We start from the raw sequence: 7,500 nt of genomic DNA on the forward strand, positions 1-7,500 counted from the left end.
GTGAATAACGAAACAGTTTCTTGTTCAGGATGGTAATTTGCAATGAATTTGTCTTCAGACCATACCTCCGCTAACAGGCCACTATTATAACTACCGGTATGCTAACTTAGCCCTAGGTTGTTTTCACAACTTTGTTGGAAAGTTTGTGTTTTGTTAGAAACAAACTCTACGAAATTTACAATATAGATTTGCTCCGAAAGAGCTATAAAACTTGTCCAGTGGTGCCAAAACACCCATGTCAGAGTCAAGACCTAGCTAAATGTCCGCTAGCAACATAGCTATCAGTGGTTTCTGGAGGAGGGCTGAAGGGAGTGCTTCCCCGCCGGCCAGAGATTGTTTGCGCCGGCCTCTTCACCTGAAAGAGCTAGCGCTGCATGATGAGGTGGTTCGCTAGCAACAATTAGCTATAGTCTAACGGTTAAATCATGTTGCCTTTGTTGAGGGATGTTTGAAATAGGCCGATGTATTCATAACTGAATGTTGGTTTCTTGTTAGAAACGAACACATTTTGGATATCAATTTGTTCTGAAGTTACAACATGCCAAGTTAGTGTTGTAAGACTGTTGGCGCCAAAGTTAAGAGCTAGCTAAATGTCCGCTAGCAACATTAGAGCTAGCCAAACTGAATAATGAATCTCTTGTCCGCTAGCAACATTAGCTAGCTAAAGTCTTTTTTTTTGTTAGAAACGAACTCCCTTTGAGTATAATTATGCTCTGAAGATATCCAGTTAATGTACTTGAGCCAAAGTAAAACACAAATACCAGAGAGAAGAGCTAGCTAGAAGTTCGTTAGCAACATCAGCTTATCTTTTAGCTGACTCAGAAGCTTGAAGTAGCCACAACTTATGCCTGATTTTTATTGTTAGAAACGAACTCATTTTGACTATACACTTGCTTTGAAGTATGTTTTAACACATGTGCCTTTCCCTGTTCGTTGTGTAAAGGAAGTGAGTAAGTAAACTGATTCTGAACTTGTTATTGTGCACAGTGTGCTGTTTTGTCCCATTCTGTTACTGCCAACTCTGTGGGCTGTTCTCTCTGTTCAGGGAGAAACCACTGTCAGCCATCAGATCGTGTTCTTTTCAATAAATAGGCATTACCTATTTGACAGATTTCTCCTGAAATAATGAGCCCAGAAACACCCAGATGTGTAGAGTGCTTAATTTTTGGCTTGATCAAAGATGCTTAATTTGTATGGTTACTGCAATAAATATTTAGATTTCTTTGCCCATCCTTTTTGGATCTACTAGTAGGCCTAGTGATTTTAGAGGTCTTAACAAGTGGACTATGCATCAGATTTTATTTCAAGTGATGAGTAAAATATCCAGAAAGATATATAATCTGTTCTTTTTGCCCTCTAGCTTAGCACACTGAATTCTTTGAGCCATCTGGTGTCAATCCGTGTGGGAAAATGATCAATGCATCTTATAGATGTTTCATATTGTAGGCCTATTCAGCCTATTGTGTCATGGTGGTGTTATCATTTTTCAAACTTTATTTTTGTGTAATAATTAGGCATATTGATACATAATCATGTTCATGTTCTGTGCTGTCTTGCTTTGCAGATGACAGAATATTGCTGAAGGATCCTACATGGAAGCTGGCTGATTACACGGAGTGATTCCTCTGGTGTGGTGTACCTCAGAGAAATAAACACTGTTGCAAGAGGTGAGTTTATAAAGTCACACAAAACCTATCCATGTATTTTTTAAAAGTCAAAGTTCTCACTTGCTCTGTATTTCATGCCGTCAATATGAGATGCATACTAATGTTGTGTGTTATTATTGCAGCTGAGAAGATGGCCAAGATATCCTTATTGCTGGATGGTAGCTCTGGTCGTAGTGGACCATATCTGCAAATGCTTCTGAACATTGACAGAATTTCTAAAGGTTAGCAACCATTCACAAATTTACACCACATGTATGTGTGTTTCAAATGTCTTAACAGTTTGAAGCACACACTGTTAATCAGAGATGCGTCCTGATCATGCCGTGTGTTATTTTGAGAGGATAGTTCAGGAATAATGGCAGCTGCCTGGTTACAGTACATTGATCCCCTTTGTAGCACCATGTCTAAAATGCTGAGAAAAATCAGTTTGTAAATGTAAGCATTTTTTTTATAACTCTGCACCAAATGTGTGTTTCAAATGTCTACTATCTAATAGTCTGAATAACACACTCATACATGACATGACCAATATGTTATGTGCTCGGAGCGGCAGTTTACAAACGCACCCTTAGTGCCTTCTGCTGTTAGGCCAATGGCACTGAGCCCACCGTTTCATTGATTGGAGTATTTGGGTTACATTTTGTCAATTTGTTGTATTTTCCAGGATCGTTGAGGACTCCTCCTCTATGCGTGACATCTTAGATTAGATTTAGATTTAGATTTAATTTCAAGTGATGAGTAAAATATCCAGAAAGATACATAATCTGCTCTTTTTGCCCTCCAGTTTAGCACACTGAATTCTTTGAGCCATCTGTTGTCAATCCGTCTGGGAAAATGATCAATGATATAAAACAAACAAACAAACAAAACATTTTACATGTATACAGACATGTATCTTAGATGTTTCATACTCTAGGCCTATTCATCATCATATTGTGTCGTGGTGGTGACGGTGTTATCATTTTTCATTATTTTCTTGTAATAATTAGGCCTATAAATGCATAATCATGTTCATGTTTTGTGCTGTCATGCTTTGCAGATGACTGAGAATATTACCGAAGGATCCTACATGGAAGCTGTCTGATTACACTGAGTGATTCCTCTGGTGTGGTGTACCTCAGAGAGAAAATAAACACTGTTGCAAGAGGTGAGTTTAAGTTCATGAATTCACACAAAACCAATCCATGTCAGGGCTTTTTCTGAACGGGGAAATAGGGGCGCTCCACCCTCATACCTCCGTGGGTGCACCCTCATACTTTTATTTTTATATATACATATTTGAGCACCCCAAGTAAATTTCTCGTTCACGGGGGACGGGACACCCCCCTTCACCCCCGAAACCTGCCATGATGCTCTCTCATGCCAAAAAATCCTACAAAAAGCCCTGCATGTATTTTTATAAAAGTCAAAGTGCTAAACATGCTATGTATTTCATGCTGTCAATATGAGATGCAAATTAATGTTGTGTGTTGTGTGTTAATGTTGTGTGCAGCTCAGAAGATATCCTTATTGCTGGATGGTTGCTCTCTGGTCGTACTTGAGCTCCCTGGACCATGTCTGCAAATGCTTCTGAACATTGACAGAATTTCTAAAGGTTAGCAACCATTCACAAATGTACACCACATGTATGTGTGTTTCAAATGTCTTAACAGTTTGAACCACACACTGTTAATCAGAGATGCATCCTGTTCATCTTGTGTGTTATTTTGAGAGGATAGGTCGCCAGCGACCCTATTCACTTGCTGAAAATGCTTAAATACATCATAACAACATTGCTATGACATTACATAGAGCCATAACGCTGCACTACAGAGTTAAGGATGGCAGCTGCCTGGTTACAGTACATTGATCCCCTTTGTAGCACCATGTCTAAAAATACTGAAAAAAAACAGTTTCTAAATATACCGGTAAGCAAATTTTAATAAATCTGCACCAAATGTGTGTTTCAAATGTTTACTATCTAACAGTCTGAATAACACACTCGTACACAGTGGTGGACAAAGTAAAAGTACTTTTGTGGTGTAATTACAACAGTAGCACATGATATTACATAGCTGTTAAACCGTTTGCTCCAGTATACCTACCTATTGAGATAGACTGTGTTATTACTGAAAAACAATAAAAACCTAACAAGAACCCACCACAAACTCAATCCAACCTGTGCAGAATCAGCTCGTCGTAAGACAAGTACATTGGTCTACTTTTTACTCAGATAAGTTACCTGTGTTGGAAAGAAACTGTTTTTTTTTTTTTTAAACTTTTACTTTTACTTTGTCCACCACTGCTCATACATGACATTACCAATTGTTGTGTGCTCAGAGCGGCAGTTTACAAACGCACCCTTGGTCCCTTCTGCTGTTAGGCCTATGACACTGAGCCCACCGTTTCATTGAGTGGAGTATTTGGGTTACGTTTTCTCAATTTGTTGTATTTTTCAGGATCACTGAGGACTCCCCCTCCATGCGTGACATCTTTGAGAAATTTCCACGCTTTCTGGAGATGCCAAGTTTGGTACGTCTGCCAGACATTTTTTTAACCTTTATTTAGAAAGAACAAGTCACGATATAGTTGTGTGCATTGTTGATTTTGGCTATACTTGGTGTTAATTAAGCTTCCTGATACTGCATGATTTATACCGTTCACTCAGTAGAGTAAAGCTTTCTATATAACCTGTTAAAACAGGGCGTTATAAATTTTGTGGTTACCAGAATGGCAATTACTGAGCATTACTAAAGGCCCTATGTTATGTCATAGTAGAGTAGTACTGGCAATTAACCTTTCAATGACTATTACAGCATGTTTCAGATGGTATGGCGTGCATTATGGGGCTAAGCACCATTGATGTATCTCTCTCTCTCTCTCTTTCTCTCTCTCTCTCAAATCTTAAAAATTCTTTCAGACTGGAACCAACTTTGCATCCCTCGGCACTGACACTGAGAAGGTTTCAAGGACCCCACTACTAGGAGGCGAGAGTTTGACACGGCAGTGTCATCACTGCCATGGATGACAATGTAACCATTCCTGTTGCTGATTGCCTGACTTGCGCAGTGACAAGCTTTTCATGCTCTACTGGGTGTGTAACTTGGCATATCCACCACAGTTTAACTCTGTTTTTGCCTCTTTTGAATATGTGTACGATATAACCATCTCAACCAAAAAGTGGGCCAAGGTACTGGAACATTTCTCACTTCAAGTTGCTCTGTAGTCACTGGACATTTTTTAAAACATCTACGCAAACACCACCACTCCACACCATGTGTATTTTAATTACTTCTGATTCCACTGACATGCAGACTACATCCTATGCAGATTCAGGTAATTTACCTGGTACTGGAGAAACAGCATTGTATGCCATTCTAAGTGATACTTGCCTCCTTGTTTTGCAAAAATGTACTGTTCTTTGAATATAACTTAAAGTAAGATCATGTTGACTCTGAGGTTTTCTCCGGTTGTCAAGCACAACCTTAACGTTTTGTAAGTAAGTAATAGTCACAGGATATGCATGCATTTGTAATTTGAATTTTCGTCGAAAACGGCTCACCAAGCATAAAATGTTACCTCTGCTTTTGATTTTTCTTTTTTTTAAAATGTCCCTTAATACCAGCCTGTCTTTTTGTTGTGTCCACACAACTTTACCATCATCAGTGTTGGGAAGGAACAGATTGCTGTAAGTTACTGTATCCCCATCCTTTCAGATCAGTGCTTTAAAGCCTTTTGAAATTAAATTGTTAATAAACTTTGTGAAAACAAACTCAAATCTTGGTTATTGGTTATGATTGATATAGCTTTGAAACTGTTAATTTGGAGTGAAGTAATTGCAGTGTCCATCTAACCAAGCAAATCGGTTAAAATTTTAACCAATATCTGTGTCGGACACATATTAATCGAACAAATTGGTCAAAACAACCATTGGGGGATTGGTACATTTTTGACTTATAAAGATTGGTTAAACATAACCAATCTATTGGTCAAAACAACCGATTTGGAATTGGTTAGTTTTTTAACCGATCTAGATTGGTTGAAATTTTAACTGAAGTCTAATCGGTTATTTTGACTAATATTTTTCTCGGACACATATTAATCGAACAGATCGGTTAAAAACTACTAATTTTTTGTTTATTTTAACCAATCTTTTTTAAGAGTGTAGAAATGCACCCAGAGAGTGCAAACCTCCGCCAAGGAAGCTGAATTTGGTTGTAATATTTGTGACATGTCGTGGTGTAATCCATGCATGCCTAGGCTATTTATAGGCTAGGCGTACAGTGTTCAGAGAAGTGAACATTCAATTTTAACCAAATTATGTGTCTCTTTTATTAGCTAAGGCTTATGTCACCTCACCTGGTTAGCTTTGGTAGAGTAGAGTAGTAGAGTAGAGTAACATTTATTAATCCCGAAGGAAATGTATGTGTCAAGTAGCATACATAGGCTACAAAAATAAATAAATAGATTATTTCACATTAAACATTCAGATATTAAAAAGATATTTAAAAAGTCTCTCATATTAGTTCACCTGCCATTGTGTGATTGGCAAATGTGATTGGTCATGCCATAGGCTATAGGCCCTAATTTGGAAAATATTGTATCCCATCGCTATACTGTAGCCTGGTGTCATTGTTCATTCATTGTGTTGTTATAAACATTTTGATGATTGGAAGCATTATGCCTTTCATCACATAATTGTTTTGCCACAATATTAAATAGCGCAGCTATTAATATCAATCCATAAGCCTAGAGTGAATGATATGACTACGGGGGCACCTTGGCCTTTGAGAACGATTTGGTATCACTGTCAAACACAAGCTTTGATTAACCTTAAATGTAGTGAACTGGATACCGTTCCCTCATTGGCGCTGTCTGTTCATCATTGATAGCCAACACTGTTCACCGTTATTAGGCTATTTTTCCCTCCCTCCGTGGGCTACAAACTTCAACAGGCGAGAGAAAGCTGATTTGGTTGACATGGAAAACACTCGGAGAACAATTAACTCCGCGAAAGTTGTGACGATATGCATGCCTTAGCCTACATATTTTTACATTATGTTTGGGTGCTATTTATTGACTATACGCACCTATGGCTTCATCCATGCAGGCACAGCAAATCCGCGCGCAGTGCATTCTGTTTGGCTTTGTGGTGACTGTCGCCACACAACTTTATTTTAACCTTTCATGTAGAAACTGGGTACCTTCCCTCCTTGGCGCTGTCTGTTGACTGTTAAACACTGTTTGCCGTTGTTAACTCCAACCTTTGTAAACCTCAGGGAAACAGTCGGAGAGCAATTAACTCCGCGAACGCTGATTTGTTTGACAGGGCAAACACTCAGAGAACAATAAACTCTGCGACGTGTGCCATATTGTCGGCATATCTGCTATTATATATCATTTGGTGTGCTATTGGCTACGCAGCCATGTAGGCACAGCAAATCCGCGCGTAATACATTCTGGCTGTGTGGTCACTGTCCATCAATCCACCTCACAGGCGCGCCCTGTCATTGCTCAATTCACCTCGGCCACCTTGTGGCAGGCCACGAAATAGCAGCGAACGAACAGAGCGACAGACGGACAGACGGACAGACATGATAACACAGAAATCGGACGGAGGTAATAAACCAACAAACAGTAAGAGACAGACAGTCAGACAGACAGACATACTTCACAGACAGACAGACAGACAGACAGACAGACAGACTCAGACACACAGACAGATTCAGACAGACAGACAGACAGACAAACAGGCAAGCCAGGCTCAGACAGACAGACTGGTAGACCGACAGACAGACAGACAGACAGACAGACAGACAGACAGACAGACAGACAGAGCACCATACAGAGAGAC

General features: G+C 39.3%; 1 protein-coding gene and 2 long non-coding RNA genes across 4 annotated transcripts in view; 2 read left to right on the top strand and 1 right to left on the bottom strand.

Annotated features, from left to right (window-relative positions):
- Positions 1 to 2,729, top strand: part of LOC134439841 (uncharacterized) — a 3,141-nt gene extending 412 nt beyond the window's left edge. Inside the window, exons 2-4 of one of the 2 annotated variants that reach the window (XR_010032880.1) lie at positions 1,565 to 1,667; positions 1,790 to 1,888; positions 2,707 to 2,729. This is a non-coding gene — a long non-coding RNA (uncharacterized LOC134439841). Of the gene's footprint in view, positions 1 to 1,564; positions 1,668 to 1,789; positions 1,982 to 2,706 lie in introns of those variants that run through there. The other variant, XR_010032879.1, reaches the window with a different exon arrangement.
- Positions 1 to 7,500, bottom strand: part of LOC134440475 (Kv channel-interacting protein 1-like) — a 96,441-nt gene that overhangs the window by 62,491 nt on the left and 26,450 nt on the right. The window lies entirely within an intron of this gene.
- Positions 4,104 to 5,418, top strand: LOC134439566 (uncharacterized). The gene is made up of 2 exons (XR_010032780.1): positions 4,104 to 4,178; positions 4,567 to 5,418. It is a non-coding gene; the product is annotated as an uncharacterized LOC134439566 (long non-coding RNA).

Source organism: Engraulis encrasicolus, chromosome 23 (genome assembly GCF_034702125.1).
Source record: "Engraulis encrasicolus isolate BLACKSEA-1 chromosome 23, IST_EnEncr_1.0, whole genome shotgun sequence".
In the NCBI taxonomy this organism is placed as follows: domain Eukaryota; kingdom Metazoa; phylum Chordata; class Actinopteri; order Clupeiformes; family Engraulidae; genus Engraulis; species Engraulis encrasicolus.